The sequence below is a fragment of the Rana temporaria genome, chromosome 6 (genome assembly GCF_905171775.1).
Source record: "Rana temporaria chromosome 6, aRanTem1.1, whole genome shotgun sequence".
NCBI classification, from domain to species: domain Eukaryota; kingdom Metazoa; phylum Chordata; class Amphibia; order Anura; family Ranidae; genus Rana; species Rana temporaria.
The window spans coordinates 165,860,728-165,878,179 of NC_053494.1; the positions used below are offsets into that span (position 1 = coordinate 165,860,728).

The following is a 17,452-nucleotide window of genomic DNA, read 5'->3' on the forward strand; positions in this document are numbered from 1 at the left end:
GGTATAGACCTGGGGATGGAGGAATAGTCTGCAATACCCCTGATACACCGATTATGGTTGCAATGCTTTGCAAATGCCAAAAAACGTGATAATGCATATTCAGTCTTTCACTAATGTGACTGTATTTATTTTTATTTTTTTTAAGTGGACTATGCCTTTAAGAGCAACTTGTAATAGCTAAGAAGTAAAGGATTAAATGCTTAAACTAGACCCAAAATTATCCCATATCAAAAATAGGTCTTAGGTGTATTTAGGTCTCATTCACACTTCGGCGTATTTTCTTATTTTTGTGTTTTTTTTGCGTTTACACAGATTTTTTTTGCTCTGTTTGGTGTGTTTCAGGCTTGTGCATTTTTAAGGCTTAGCGAGTAAAAAGTTAGGTACTAGGCTTGAAAAACATGCTTGAAATGCATGTCTAGGCTGTTTTCAGGCACCTCTATTAAAGTCTACTGGGGCCAAAACATGCGACTACAGTATGTCCCATAAGAAAATCATACACTGTTTCGAGTGATGGGCTTCAAGCTTTTAAGAAAATCCAACCTCAGTGTTGAACAGCACCATTGAATAGAATGGTAATCCTAGTGTCAAGCATTGAAATGCTTCTAGTGAAACATCAAATCTCTCAGGCATTAACGTCAGGGCTGTCTTAATGCATGAGTACACCTGGGCACTGCCCTGGTACCCCCTGCAATTTTCTGGTGCTTTTTAGATGTTAAGGAAGAACCCCCCAAGGCTAGTGCTGTTGCTTGTGTGGGTGGGATGTGTCCATTTTCTGCCAGCCCTCCTCTTCTATTTCTCCCATGTGATCGGAGCAGTACACATTCTGCCCACACAAGCAGCAGCAGTAGAATGCCCTGCACCCAGGGTTCTCCCTTAACCACAGCAAAAAACCTGGAAGAGCGCCGAAAACTGCGGAGGGGATATAGAGGTGGGAGATGGCACTTTGGATTGTATATTTAGCCCACTAACAGAGTGCTAGAACAGGTAAGATCTGTGACAGCAGCTTCCTTGTGCTGCTCTGCTTGAGGAGACCATTATTGTGTTATACACCACTGTACCCTATACTGTACCCTCCTGCCCACTGTTATGTGCCCTCCTGATCGCTGTACTGTACCCTGCAGACCCCCCGGTACTGTATCCTCTTGCCCCCCCCTGTACTGTGCCCTTCTTCCCCCACTGTACTGCACCCTCCTGCCCCCCCCTGTACTGTGCCCTCCTGACCACTGTACTGTACCCTCCTGACGCCCTCTGTACTGTACCCTCCTGCTTCACCTGTACTGTGCCCTCCTGCCCCCTCTCAATATGGTGCCTTCTTACCCCATCCCCTGTACTGTGCCCTCCTGACCGCTGTACTGTGCCCTACTGCACACCTGTACAATGCCCTCCTTTTCTTGCACCTCTGATTGCATACTCTGCCCTTCTGATGCCTTGTCCTCTGTGCCACTGACTTTTTATTTTGTGTGACAGGAAGTCAGGTACATCTGTGGGTGGTGTCACAGATGGGAGATACATTTCTGCCTTGTTTAGACAATACACCAATTGTTATTAGGCGTCGGCTGCAGATGTAGCCAGAAAAGGTCTAAGGGCATTAAAAAAACGTCAGCTGTTCAGAATGAGGCAATTAAGGCCTATATAAGTAATCCAGAGGATTACCACTGAATTGCTGCATCCTGAGGCTTTCTGAGTGGAAGAGGGCAGTAGCTGAAAGTCTTCTGAGGAGGTGAGGAGGTGTTTGATTTTTCTGTGTGACAAAAATCAAAAGACTATTGTTTTTCTGCTGTATGACCAGCAGTGTCTGCACAGCACTAGGCTGTGCCAGACTCCTTAGAAAGGTTCCTGTGTGGAAGGTAGACGCCCAAAGTGGCCAGGGTTTATTTTATGTTTGATTTTGTTTATGCTGTTTGGATGCTTGCACTTGTTTCCAGCAAGATGGAAGAATAAACCAAAATCTTTGTTTTCAACCATCTTCGACTGCCAGTCTGTATAAATTCAGTGTGTAGTGAATCCATCCAGGGGGTCACACACCCCGCTACCGAGCTAACCCCTTACATTTGTTTAGACATTTATGTTGAGTAGCCGTTGATTATTGGCATGTTTTTTATTGTTTAAATTAGATTTTATTGAAAGTACTAAAACATACTGTATGTTTATGTTTAATTCTTCTAATAATTACTTATACTTAATTTCTTGAGAGTAGTTGTGTAATTGGGGCAGACTGGTAGGGCCCCCTTTGCCCAGGGGCCCATGATGCTATTGAAATATCCCTGGTGAACGGGGCCTTAGATTTTCTGCACGCTAAGTAGTTGATGTGGGTTACTGCACATGACCATTGCACTTACAGTATCTTCTTACTAAATAAACTTGTTGCTAGCATCTTAGCCCATGCTTTATTACTGATAATGTAGTAGAATTTTAACCAGCTAAATTAGTGTGGCATGCTGTTCATACTGCAGCATTAATCCGCCTGCATATTGGAACTCCACAGGTCATACTTAATATTCTGCAAAAGTTCTATTTCCCAGATTTGTAGCGGCTTGCATTAGCTTTCCTCTGCCATGGCAACCTGTATTTCATGCATATAGTACATATAGTAACAGTCAACCAATAATATGCCAACCTTACGACAACGAGAAAATGTCATATTATGAACCCAATTTGGTAATGTTTGCTAGTACATGTAGTATGCATGATCTCAAGGTATTTAACAATGCTTTCTTCTAGTATGATGGGAATATTTCAATCACTATTTTTATAAGCTGTGGGTGTCACTTTACTGCTGTGAAAATGTAAAAGCAGTGGACTATACATTTTCTTTCTTTCTTTCATTTCCTGTTTAACATATGAGGGAGAGATAAGTATATGCTGCTACAAAGGGAGGATTAAAGCGGAGTTCCACCCATTTCAAAGTGTAGCTGCTGACTTTTAATAATCAGACACTTACCTGTTCCACGGTCCAGCAATGCCGGCGCACAAAGCCCCGTTCCTCTCCCCCTCCTTTCAGCGGCGCCGGCATTCTAACTGTGGGTGCATAGCCGGGCACACACTGCGCATGTGCGAGCCACTCTGCGTTCTGTGAATGGCTGGAGCAATCTTCTGGGACCTGTGACGTGTCCCAGAAGGTTGCAGGTAGGGAGGGGGAGAGGTAATTTTCCTTCCGGCACAGCGGCACCAGGAGAGGAAGTGGGAGCTGGGTGCTTGTAAAAACAGTGTACCCCCTCCCCCACACCGAAAAAATTACATGTCAAATGTGGCATGTCAGGGGGTCACCAGCACTTAAAGCAGAAGTTCCATTTTTGGGTGGAGCGTCGTTTTAGGTTACCCCTTTATTTTGCCCTATTAACTCACCATGCTCAGATGCAGGCACAGGCCCCTTTAACTTATTTCTGACAACTCCTTGGGTTTTTAGATGCTCCAGGAAAGATACATGTATCTCCTTCCCTCCCTCAGCAGATCAAAGAACCCACCCCTGATGAGGCAGAAGTAGCTGACAAGTGATCTACAGCCAGGGGAAAGGTCCTCCACTGTCAGAACCAAGCAACCAGGTTGGACAGAGATGCAAATTGAAGCTTATGGGCCTCCATGCAAAAGTTGACCTGGGCCCCCCACTACCACCCCTGCTTCTACTGTTGACTAAGATATTCCTGATTGGCTTGTATGTAGAAGAGCAAACTCTGGGGGCTAGGCCTGGACGGGCCCTCTGATTTTCAGGAGGGAGGGGCTCTACTGGGCTGGGTAAGGAGATTGAGCAGAGAGTGAGCTGCTGGGGTAAAGGGCTTACCCTGTCCCCCTGTGTAGGTGAAACCAGAAACTCAGAGGGACCGGGACATGCCTTCTGAGTTTACTGAATTACCTACACAGGGTAATGGTAGGGTGACCACATTTCCAAACTACCATTCAGGGACACCCCACCCCCCCCCCTTCCCAAAAATCAGCTTGTGCTGTAACGAATCGGGTAGGCAACCTTTGATAGATGGAGATTGTGACGGTATCGGTATGATATCCCCGTCAACGTTCCCTTCTTCCCATAACGAAAATCACCCCAATATTCCACGAGGAGGGATATCCCTGGAATCGCCCAGAAAGCCACACATGAGACCAGCTTACTGCTTGAACAACACAGACTTTAATGTTATAACACACAGCTTATATGTCATTTCCAAAACTGTTACAATGACAAATCTCCGCCCCCCTCACACTGGGGCTTCCATACAGATGAGTAGGTAGACACGACGGGGCCGATGCTGAAACACATTTTCTTTAGACAATGACATCCATGACGCTGAGCACTAGCTGTACTGAATACATCAACCAGACCGCTCGACCCCGCATATAGAGAGATAATTACCACAATGAAGCAATCAGAATAATTAACACAAGCCACTTAAACCCAGCTCTCCTTCACACAACACAATAGATCAATTAACCTTTAGAAATAGTGAGGGGACATTAGCACATCAATAACCTGGCTAGCAGGGAGCAGTAAACTGAGACATATAGGCAAATGTATCACAATGGCCCCCCTTTTGCTCCCTGCTCCGGCAAACCCGGTTGGACCTTCCCTGGTCCAGTAGGGTTGACGGGTTCAGAGCTATTAGTCAGAGGTTAACTCCGTTTGGCATGACTGACCTCCCTTGGCAACTGCTTCAGACTCAGGTATGTCACCGGGTCGTCAGATCACACGCCGGTCAGTCCCCAAGTCTTTGTGCGATCTGCAAAGTCACCAGAAGTCAGTGTGAAGACAGCGAATGGGTCTGTGCGCCGCCGTCTAGGTGTCCCGCTATGGGAGGGGGCAGGTTATGGCTCTGAAGTGACAATCCCAGGAGATTCATAAAAAGAAAAAGTTATATTTGTTGAAATGCTGTAGCACTGGTGCTCAGAGTCCGGGGGGGGGGGGAGGGGAATCAGAGCCCCATAAGGTCAGCCACCCCCTGCTCCCTCCGCAGCCGCCGGTTCTCCTCTTGGAGCTTCTCCAGCTCCATCTCCAGTTCATGCTGCTGTGACCTCAGGTGGTTGTTCTCCTCCTCCATGCGGCTTATGCACTCCTCCAGCTCTATGTACTCACGGATCAGCTCCTGCTTGCTCATGTCCTGCAGGCTCTCCACGTGGTCCTTCATCATCAGGAACTGGGTGGTGGTGTAAGGGGCCACCGGTGGGCCCTTGGCGAACATCTCGGCACGCATCTGGGACGCCCGCTGCGACTCCCTCTCCTCCAGTCGCTTCTTCTCCTCCCAGGTCAGCTTGTTATACGGCTTCCAGGACCTCTTCTTCTTGAAGGGTGGCCGGCGGTGCCTCTTTCTGCCCAGCTCCCTCCAGGGCCCTTCCGGCTCAGGGCTGTCGCCCATGACCAGCTGACAATGGTGTTCCCTGTTGTCCGTAATAACAGATTGTACCATGAGGGCTTCGTAAGGGGTGCCCGATGGTTCTTCCTGACCCAGCTCCTTTGGATCCCAAGCCGAGTCTACACAATGGGCTGCTGCTGGTGGGCGGTACCCAGGTTGAGACCAATTTGACCTGGTGTTGTCATTCATGGGGCAATTCTGCTTGAAGTGACCCAGCTGTTTGCACCGGAAGCAGCGTTGTTCGTTGCCCTCCTGGCGATGATAGCGAGGGCTAGATGTCACCGGTCTGTTAGGAGGTTGGTATCTAGCGGTTGGTGGGTGTGAGGGCACCGTTTGTGGTGGAGGTTGTTCCTGTGGTGTGACCTGGTTCGTCTTGCGAGTATCTGCATATTCATCCGCCAACTTCGCGGCCTCTGGTAGAGTCATGGGCCTGCGATCTCTCACCCAATCTTTGACGTCCGTCTGGATGTGATTGTAAAATTGCTCCAGGAGCATTAGTTGCAAAATGTCCTCTGCGGTGGTGGCCTGGCTGCTGTTAGCCCAGTTAGAGGCCGACCGGGACAATTGGCCCATTCCGCATAAGAGTCTTTCGTGGTTTTGCGTGAGTCCCTGAACTTCTGTCGGTGGGACTCTGGGGTTACTGCATAACGAGCCAGGAGCACTTCTTTAACCCGGGCGTAGCTATGAATATCCTGATCTGGCACGGTCCGGAAAGCATCAGAAGCTTTGCCTGACAGTTTGCCTGACAATATTGCAACCCAGTCTCCTCTAGCTATTCGGTGCAGGTTACATTGTCGCTCAAAATCCGCCAGGAAGTTATCAATCTCACAGTCCTTTTCATCAAAAGCTTTAAAAGCGCTAAACGGAATCTTCCTTGCGTCTGCTGTGCTGTACTCACTGTTTGGAGAATGTGCGGCTGCTTGTTGGACTGCTGCCAGTTTTAACTGTAGTTCTGCGTCCCTTATTTCTTTAGCCTCCTTCGCTAACAGGTCCATCACTTTCAGTACCACATCCGGCGTTGGGTTCGGGCCGAACCACGCTAGCTTCTCTCTCATTAGCTTGTTGGCTGGCGATTCCTCCTCCTGAATCACTGGTGTCTCCATCTCTTGTACTGCTGGCGTTGCTGCAATCCCGTCCTCCTGGTCTAGCTCCATTGATTCTGCTATGATGACCCGCTTGGTTTTGTTGCTAGCAATCCTTCCACGAACTTCCAGTAGTTCTTCCAGTGTCTGCTTGGAATCCGGGTGTGAAGGGGAATAGAAGGGAAAAATCCCACTGCTACCAACCAATTGTGACGGTATCGGTATGATATCCCCGTCAACGTTCCCTTCTTCCCATAACGAAAATCACCCCAATATTCCACGAGGAGGGATATCCCTGGAATCGCCCAGAAAGCCACACATGAGACCAGCTTACTGCTTGAACAACACAGACTTTAATGTTATAACACACAGCTTATATGTCATTTCCAAAACTGTTACAATGACAAATCTCCGCCCCCCTCACACTGGGGCTTCCATACAGATGAGTAGGTAGACACGACGGGGCCGATGCTGAAACACATTTTCTTTAGACAATGACATCCATGACGCTGAGCACTAGCTGTACTGAATACATCAACCAGACCGCTCGACCCCGCATATAGAGAGATAATTACCACAATGAAGCAATCAGAATAATTAACACAAGCCACTTAAACCCAGCTCTCCTTCACACAACACAATAGATCAATTAACCTTTAGAAATAGTGAGGGGACATTAGCACATCAATAACCTGGCTAGCAGGGAGCAGTAAACTGAGACATATAGGCAAATGTATCACAGAGATCTACATGAACAACATGAAATAGATCAATAGATTGGCACATTTTTTTTTTTCTTAAAGAAATTAACTAGCAAGGCCTTACTAAATAGTGAGGATAATTTTGAAAAATATAATAAAACAAACTTAAGAACATAAACTTAGCCTACCTTAAAAGTGGACAGTGTCACTCAGTAGGGCAGTAGGTGGTGTCAATATTTTTTTTATTTTTATTATATATATTTTTTTCATTATTTTTCACAATTTTAGTTACCCGTGTTTCCCCGAAAATAAGCCTGGGTCTTATATTAATTTTGACAACAAAAGACACAATAGGGCTTATTTTCGGGGTAGGTCTTATGATGCCATGTGCTGTGTCTCTCCCTACCTGCCTGTCACGAATCCCCTGTGTAAAAGTGCTTGCAGAATGTTGGTATCACACAATGCAAAACTGCTGCCTGCTGAGATGTAGTGCCACATACCTTCTTATATTGCCTGTGACACGCCGGAGGTCTGCAGAGGAAGGGGGGCCCGAGATCCCCCGCTGACATCTTGGAGAGGGAGAGATTAGTTGAGTGCAGCTCCTCACTTGCTTTGCCTGCCGGAGCTCTGCACAGGTAGGGGGGCTGAAATCCCTCGCTGACATCTCGGTGTGCAGTTTGCCACTTCCTTAGCCTGCCGAACCTCTCCTCCCTGCTCCGAACACTGTGGGGGGGAGAGAGAGAAGATCAGCTGATCGCAGAGCACCTGTATTCTGAAGGTACTTGGCACAATTGACACACACGGTCTACACTATACACTACTGCAACGGAGTAGTGTATACACTATACATACAAGCACTTCACACTAGGGCTTATTTTTGGGGTAGGGCTTATATTGCAGCCTTTCCAGAAAATCGGGATAGGCCTTATTTTCGAGGGAAACACGGTATTAGCACTGTGTGCTACTAAGCATACCCGGGAGTCTTGCTTTGCAGCTGGGGCAGCAGGGGCAGTGGTCTCTCCTTTTCTCTCCTCCATACCAGTCCCAAAAGAATAAGAAACATGAGATGCGTTGGTGCCCATCTTCACTGCAGAGCGAGTTGTCTGTGAATGGGTAGCAAAGAAGCAAGAGAGCGTCCCCCTCTCTGTGCTGCCTTCAGAAGTCAGGACCGCTACCCCGATACCAGTGGCTGCTGCTTTGCTTGTGTCTGAGCCGTTTTCTGCTCTCATCCCATCCTGGAATGAAATCTATTTATCAATTTCCTTCCACTTCACAATTATCTGCCACTTTGTGTTGGTCTATCACATAAAATCCCAATAAAATACATTTATGTTTTTGGTTGTAACATGACTAAATGTGGAAAATTTCAAGGGGTATGAATACTTTTTCAAGGCACTGTGTGTGTGTGTATATACATATATATCCCCTTCGCGCCGACCGTACGCATATATGCGGCCTCTGCTTTAGGGGGTTATACTGGGAGCTGCAGTCATCATCCTGGTACCGTTTTTTAGAGCGGGCGGTCGGCTTTCCATGGATAACAACCAATGTGGCTAAAAGCAGCTCGGCTGTTATACCGGAGGAGCGGGACACCCCCCCCTGCTGCTCTTACCGGGCCTCCCGTCCCACCAGGAGACCCGACCCGCGATGTGCTACTTCCGGTGCCTAGAGACAGACTGGCACAAAGCTGGTCTGTATGTAAACATGGAAGCCATGTCACAACGTTACTTCCAGTTTACTCGGCTGCCAATGGCACCGGTTTAAAAAAAAATATACAGGGGCAGATCCACAAAGATCTGCCCCGGCGCATCGTATCTGAGATATGCTACGCCGTCATAACTTACTTGTGTTTGGTTCGAATCCAGAAAGAATTTGCGCCGTAAGTTACGGCGGCGTAGTCTATCTCTCGCGGCGTAACGGTGAGTAGGGGGCGTGTTTCATTTAAATGAAGCGCGTCCCCGCGCCGAACGAACTGCGCATGCGCCGTCCCTAAAATTTCCCGCCGTGCATTGCGCTAAATGACGTCGCAAGGACGTCATTGGTTTAACGTGAACGTAAATGGCGTCCAGCCCCATTCACGGACGACTTACGCAAATAAAATAACAATTTTAAAATTCGACGCGGGAACGACGGCCATACTTAACATTGCGTACGCCACCAAATAGCAGCTTTAACTATACGCCGGAAAAAGCAGACTAGAGACGACGTAAAAGAATGCGACGGCCGCTCGTACGTTCGTGGATCGTCGGAAATAGCTAATTTGCATACTCGACGCGGAAAACGACGGGAACGCCACCCAGCGGACGCCGAAGAATTGCATCTAAGATCCGAAGGCGGACGAAGACGTACGCCTGTCGGATCTAACCCAGATGCCGTCGTATGTTGTTTTGAGGATTCAAAACAAAGATACGACGCGGGAAATTTGAAAGTACGCCGGCGTATCAGTAGATACGCCGGCGTACTTTCTTTGTGGATCTGCCCCACAGTATTCAGAATCGCCGCTTTTGGTGATCTGAATACTTTGAAGTGCAAAGGAGAGATTCGGGGTCTTTTAGACGCATTATTCCTCCATAAAGAGTACCTGTCACCACCTATTACTGTCACAGGGGATGCTTACATTCCTTGTGACAACAAGAAAAGTGATCAAAAATATATATATTTTTAAAAACACGGGCGTGAAATGAAGGATGGATGGCCGCACTCCAAACCAAACAGGTTGTCTTTATTTAAACGAACAGCAAAACATACCAGATCACAGCAACGGAAACAGGAGGATAACCAACGTTTCGCACTGACTTAGTGCTTATTCATGGCAAATTGCAAATTGCATACTAACACCGATTCACAATGTTGCGCGAGCCCTGCGTACGCAATTTACGTCGTTTCCGTACGGCGTGTTTAGCGTAAGGCTGCCCCTTCTAATAGCAGGGGCAGCCAATGCTAAAGTATACCCGTCGTTCCCGCGTTGCGACGTTCAAATTTTACATAATTTGCGTAAGTGATTCGTGAATGGCGCTGGACGCCATTCACGTTCACTTTGAAGCAAATGACGTCCTTGCGACGTCATTTGCCGCAATCCACGTCGGGAAAGTTTCCAGACGGAGCATGCGCTCTACGCTCGGCGCGGGAGCTCGCCTAATTTAAATGATTCCCGCCCCCTACGGGATCATTTACATTTGGCGCCCTTACGCAGGGCAAGTTTACACAGCGCACACGCAATTTACGGAGCTACTGCTCCGTGAATCGCGGGTAGCGCAGTAAATTTGCGGGGGCGCAGGGCAAAAACGCTGCCCTGCGCCTCCGTAAATAAGGGGCAAATCTACCTGAATCCGGGCCATGGATTTTAACTTGTAAGAAACAAATGTCAGAAATAGGCTTAGTCATGAAAAGGTTAAATATATATATATATATATATATATATATTTATATTTATATTTATATAAAATTATGTCAATGCAGGGTGAAATCTTCCAATGGGACACTAGTTCTGGTGACAACCAGGGATTTCCTCACTTTGGAGGCATTTCCTCTCACTTCCTGTTGGGGATATGGTACAGGAAGTGTCAGGAAAATTCCCCCAATGGGACATAGATAGCAGAAATACCTGACAGGGGTTATAACTCTCCTCTACACTTTTACTGACATGAATAAAAGTTTTCCTTGAGAAATACTTTAACAAATATTGGGGGTGCAATGTTGTGAAGTGGTTTCCTCTCCAGGGAGGGAGTCTGGATCCCCTGGAACTCCCCACCCCGGTGATATGAGGACGGTAGGTGGCCACTCTCACTTCTCTATAGCCGAGGAAGCCGCATGGAGCTCCGGGCTCAAACTTGAGGCTTCCCGTGCACGCACCCAGGCCTTCCCTAGAGAGAATGCAGGGAGCGCGCCCTGGGAAGTCCTGCGCTCGCCCCTCACTGTCCCTCTCCCTTATCTATCCAGCGCAGGCACGCCGCAGCTCCGGTGCGGGAGCGCGCCTCTCCTAAGGGCCCTTGATTGGCTAGGGACGGCGTGTGCGCGCTGGGCTCGCACTTCGCAGTTATTTGGGAAGAACGAGGAGGAAGAAGGAGACGGAGCCCCGGGGAGGAGGAGGGAAAAAAAGTGATGGCGGCTCGGTGAAAGGGAGCGCAAGGACCACTCATTGGTACCGAAGACTCCCCCCGGCTCGCAGTTTGGACTGTTCCCAGGCGGAGGCTCTTGTACGGGACGGATCCAACGAGCGCACCTTGGCGGGGGGGAGGACGGAGGAGAGTTCAGGTAGTTGGAGAAGTTTCACGCATGTTGTGAGGCGGACGAGGCGCCGAGTTCTTTGTGTGTGGAGGAGGAGGGGGACTCCCGGCTCGGTTCCCGATACTTCTCCGGGGTCCGGGACACATATTGGGGTGTGTGTGTCAGCTCACCCGGCCGGGCCACCTTCTATTGTACTTTGGAGGGTGTTTATGGAGGATCCCGGGGTGAGGGAGTCTTCCCTGGAGGAATGCACACCCCCTCACCCCTCCTTATAGGACCAGGAATGTTTTATGGGGTCCCCAGAGGAGGGTGGCCTGCTGGGGGCCACTGGTGGCAGATGAGCGGCTCAACCAATAAGATTTGTCAGAATCGCCAACAACAGTCCGCCTGTCATTCTGGGCTAGTCTCCACACAACGATCTGTCATTTCCATAGCGACCGGCGGGTGACATCTCGCTGTGTGGGAGTGCAGAGTAGGGATCAGGCGTTTTCCGTTTGTCCCAACCCACCCGAGCGATCCCGCCAGGACGTTTGTACTGGGCCAATCATAGCGGTGGAGGTATTCCCAGGGCCTCTTGGGGAAGTGATTCTGGGAGGGGAATGTCTGATTGGCGGGTGACAGCGGCCTGGCGGGATCACTTGGGTAAGTTTAAACTAAGATCTGAACAAGTCTGAGCTCATCCCTACTACTACAGACTAGAGAGGAGCTCCGTCCCTACTACAGACTAGAGAGGAGCTCCGTCCCTACTACTGGAGAGGAGCTCCATCCCTACTGCTACAGACTAGAGAGGAGCTCCGTCCCTACTACAGACTAAAGAGGAGCTCCGTCCCTACTGCTACAGACTAGAGAGGAGCTCCGTCCCTACTAAAGAGGAGCTCCGTCCCTACTACTACATACTAGAGAGGAGCTCCGTCCCTACTACTGGAGAGGAGCTCCATCCCTACTACTACAGACTAGAGAGGAGCTCCATCCCTACTACAGACTAGAGAGGAGCTCCGTCCCTACTACTACAGACTAGAGAGGAGCTCCGTCCCTACTACTACAGACTAGAGAGGAGCTCCGTCCCTACTACTACAGACTAGAGAGGAGCTCCGTCCCTACTACTACAGACTAGAGAGGAGCTCCGTCCCTACTACTACAGACTAGAGAGGAGCTCCGTCCCTACTACTACAGACTAGAGAGGAGCTCCGTCCCTACTACTACAGACTAGAGAGGAGCTCCGTCCCTACTACTACAGACTAGAGAGGAGCTCCGTCCCTACTACTACAGACTAGAGAGGAGCTCCGTCCCTACTACTACAGACTAGAGAGGAGCTCCGTCCCTACTACTACAGACTAGAGAGGAGCTCCGTCCCTACTACTACAGACGAGCTCCGTCCCTACTACTGCTACAGACTGGAGAGGAGCTCCGTCCCTACTACTGCTACAGACTAGAGAGGAGCTCCGTCCCTACTACTGCTACAGACTAGAGAGGAGCTCCGTCCCTACTACTGCTACAGACTAGAGAGGAGCTCCGTCCCTACTACTGCTACAGACTAGAGAGGAGCTCCGTCCCTACTACTGCTACAGACTAGAGAGGAGCTCCGTCCCTACTACTGCTACAGACTAGAGAGGAGCTCCGTCCCTACTGCTACAGACTAGAGAGGAGCTCCGTCCCTACTACTACAGACTAGAGAGGAGCTCCATCCCTACTACAGACTAGAGAGGAGCTCCGTCCCTACTACTACAGACTAGAGAGGAGCTCCGTCCCTAGTGCCACAGACTAGAGAGGAGCTCCGTCCCTACTGCTACAGACTAGAGAGGAGCTCCGTCCCTAGTGCCACAGACTAGAGAGGAGCTCCGTCCCTACTGCTACAGACTAGAGAGGAGCTCCGTCCCTACTGCTACAGACTAGAGAGGAGCTCCGTCCCTACTGCTACAGACTAGAGAGGAGCTCCGTCCCTACTGCTACAGACTAGAGAGGAGCTCCGTCCCTACTGCTACAGACTAGAGAGGAGCTCCGTCCCTACTGCTACAGACTAGAGAGGAGCTCCGTCCCTACTGCTACAGACTAGAGAGGAGCTCCGTCCCTACTACTACAGACTAGAGAGGAGCTCCGTCCCTAGTGCCACTACAGACTAGAGGAGCCCTCGTCCCTACTACTACAGACTAGAGAGGAGCTCCGTCCCTACTGCTACAGACTAGAGAGGAGCTCCGTCCCTACTACTACAGACTAGAGAGGAGCTCCGTCCCTACTACAGACTAGAGAGGAGCTCCGTCCCTAGTGCCACTACAGACTAGAGGAGCCCTCGTCCCTACTACTACAGACTAGAGAGGAGCTCCGTCCCTACTACTACAGACTAGAGAGGAGCTCCGTCCCTACTACTACAGACTAGAGAGGAGCTCCGTCCCTACTACAGACTAGAGAGGAGCTCCGTCCCTAGTGCCACTACAGACTAGAGGAGCCCTCGTCCCTACTACTACAGACTAGAGAGGAGCTCCGTCCCTACTACTACAGACTAGAGAGGAGCTCCGTCCCTACTACTACAGACTAGAGAGGAGCTCCGTCCCTAGTGCCACTACAGACTAGAGGAGCCCTCGTCCCTACTACTACAGACTAGAGAGGAGCTCCGTCCCTACTGCTACAGACTAGAGAGGAGCTCCGTCCCTACTACAGACTAGAGAGGAGCTCAGACGTATTTAGACACAAGTCCCTGCTGAGCCCTCCCACGGTGCAGCTGTCGAAGCAAGCAGCCAATCATAGGCAGCAGAGGCGTGCCCCACCCTGCAGCTGAACTCATCCAAAGGGGCACAAAAATCCTCCCTACACTGCAAGGGTTCACAAGCATTTATGCCTAAGGTACCATGAGTAAGACTTTTATTCACCTTCTCCCTTGCTCCTCTGACAGCCAAGGTTCCCTGACCCTCTGACTTGTGGCCGATCCCTCTGCACCGCCCTGCATTGTATGTGAGGATATTGGAGTGCCTTGGAGAAGTGGCTGCAGGGGCTGGTCGCCAAGTGTGGAAGGAGCCTGCAGGATCTAGGTATTAGGACATCAGAAGTCTCTTTTCTTTGGTAGCCTTGGCATAAAGGAGCCTTTAACCCTTGCAGTGTAAGAGGGTCGCCATTGTAGGAGAGAATTTTTATTTCCCCCGGAGTTCAGCTCCGATATCCCTGGTGGGCAGGTCTTGCTTGGACTTTTAGTTATCAGGCTACTTGTTGGCTTTTCTAAGCCTGAACTTTATTGGTTCTTTTAAAGCTGCTTGGTACTAGCAAGGAAACAAAGTGACATTTATTTTCTCCATTATGTGTAGTAGTATGCCTGGAAGCATGTAGGCCTGGGGTAATGATGTGTAGAAAATGCTGTCAGTCACTCTGGCAACCAAACCGATTTGTATTGAAAAATTGTCAGCTTGACCAGGGGTTCTGCGGCAGTAAATGTGGGCTTACACTGCACCAACTCTTTCTATGAACTTATTTTGTTAATTTTCTGATAATGAAACCTTTTTATAACTTTTTATTTTCTTAAATGTGTCTAAAGCCCAGACCAAAAAATTAATTTCCAGATACAGTGATAAGGGGGTTAGAAGCTCCATCAGGGTTTTTTTTTATTGTCTTTTACTCTATATCAGGGATTCTAAAGGAGGATTCCTCCATAGGGTACCAGGTGAGCAATGCCTCTCAGATAAGTTCCCACTGACACCATTGATCTTTTTAGGTATCTGTAAGGGGTTAATTGGTCCCAATCATCACAAGTGTAAGGAGCATTCTTCCCAATGACCATCGCACTATCATGAGTTGTGGATATGGTCCCTTTTTTTTTTTTTTTTTTTTTTTTTTTTTTTTTTTTTTTAAGCTGGGGTTCCCTGAGGCCAGAAAGTTATTTCAATGGTTCCTCTGTGTTGAAAAGGTTGCCTTATATATTTGTCCTGGTGACCATTTCCTGTAGGACTGAGCCTAGGTTTACATTTACTGAGTGTAAATCTCATTAGTTTTTGTATGGTTCAACTCACACCACATCCGCACCAAAATGGCGCAGCAGCCGTTTTTTTTTTGCTGCACCAGAATCTGATCGCATGAGTGTGAACACCCATGCGGACCGGTTCAGGCAATCGCACAGCGTTTTGCGAGCTTGTGGCTGTCAGTCTTACTATGTCTCATGGGACTTGTAGTGCTGCAACAGCTGGAGGTCTGCCAATTCCATATCCCTGGTATAGATTCTAATGCATGTGTTCCTGGGTTCACTTAGCTGCCTAATGCCTAGTTCACATGATCAGAAAATCAGATGAAAAATGCCGCTTTCGAATCAATTGTACGATAATCTGACACCATTACAAATTTGAGAGCCAATCATGAAGGGACAAACGCTATTTTTTATCATACGATACTAAAACGATTTTCATTTAATCAGTAGAGTATTCATCTGAAAAACAAACAGAAGAGCAAGACCACACATGCTGGGAAACGAAAGAATACAATACAGCACATGACATCAAAGTTGTATTCTGTCATACGAGAATTTTTGTAACTTTAGTAACCTATTGTGTTTTTTTCATATGAGAGCATGCAAAAAAAACGGATGATCAATCGTCTAATGTTCTCATCATGTGTACTAGGCTTTGATTATTAATAATAATAAATAATATTATTATTTTAACTACTTTCTAGAGATTACAGCATTTGGAATAAGATTCCAGCAGCTCTGGGTAAAAGTGCTTACCTACAGGAAACTTTATGGGTGATTCAATTTTTTGTGCGTACACACATAACAAATTGTAGTTTTGTGTAGACTGATCCTTTAGTAACTACAGAATTGAACCGACCATGTTTACCTTTTTTGTACTGTGCGTTTCCTTCCATTTCAGAAATGCACTGCAGTAAGAGAAAACAAACACCAAGCTCCAAAAAATAAAAATACTGAAGCTTGTGTAGGGCAGCCCATTCAGGTGGATGGGCTTCCCTATGTGTGATGAGTGAAAATGCTCCAAAACGCCCCCCCCCCCCCAGCTAAAATATACATGTGGAAATGCGAGTTCCCGCTATGCAGCGTTATGAATGGGGCTTGACAGCTGAGTGTTTCTGTCCACTCTCTCCTATGTACTTGTATAAAGATGGCCATATAACAGTGGCGTCACTAGGGTTGGTGTCACCTGGTGCGGTAAAATATGGTGTCACCCCCCCCCAATAAAAATGTTCAAATATTTTTTACCCTACTGTTTGCTCTCTGTTCTCCTTTCTTCCCCTTTTCTCTCTCTCCCTATCCATCTTTCTTGTTCGTTCTATTCCTTCTTCTTTCTCTCCATTTTTCTTTGTCCCCTCCCCCCACCTCTCTTTCTCCAGAACCGGAATTCACATCTCAGGAGCCTATAGGCCAGGGGCGTACCTAGAGCATTTGGCACCCGGGGCGGATGCGATATCTGGCACCCCCCACGTTAAAATGTAAAAACACCCCACTGTGCCCCCTGCATACCTCTGCATCCTTCAATATATTTTTGTTACTACTGTGTACCCCTCTCCACAACTGCATCACTGGACCCCTTTACATTACACAGCCCCCTGCATCACTGGACCCCTTTACATTACACAGCCCCCTGCACCTCTGGACCTCTTTACATTACACAGCCCCCTGCATCACTGGACCCCTTTAAAATTACACAGCACCCTGTGTCACTGGACCCCTTTACATCTCACAGCCCCCTTCACCTCTGGACCCTTTTACATTACACAGCACCCTGCACCTCTGGGCCCCTTTACATTACACAGCACCCTGCACCACTTTACATCACATAGCCCCCTGCACCTCTGGACCCCTTTACATTACACAGCCCCCTGCACCTCTGGACCCCTTTACATTACACAGCACCCTGGACCCCTTTACATTACACAGCACCCTGCACCTCTGGACCCCTTTACATTACACAGCACCTCTGGACCCCTTTACATTACACAGCCCTCTGCACCCCTTTTACATTACACAGCACCCTGCATCACTGCACCCCTTTTACATTACACAGCCGCCTGCACCTCTGCACACCCCCCCCCCCCACGTCAGCTAAAAAAAAATGTAAAAAAAAATTAAATTTTTTTTTTTTTTTTAATCGGGATGGTGTCACCCGGTGCGCGC

The 17,452-nt window shown here is 48.4% G+C and overlaps 1 protein-coding gene across 4 annotated transcripts in view; it reads left to right on the forward strand.

Annotated features, from left to right (window-relative positions):
- The first annotated feature begins 11,140 nt into the window (after positions 1–11,140).
- The window catches only part of LOC120944009 (neurabin-1-like), a 146,294-nt gene continuing 139,982 nt past the window's right edge, over positions 11,141–17,452 (forward strand). For 2 of the 4 annotated variants that reach the window (XM_040357740.1, XM_040357741.1), the window contains exon 1: positions 11,142–11,376. The gene's annotated coding sequence lies outside the window, so the exon portion shown is untranslated. Of the gene's footprint in view, positions 11,377–17,452 lie in introns of all 4 variants that reach the window. The other 2 variants (XM_040357743.1, XM_040357742.1) reach the window with 2 other exon arrangements.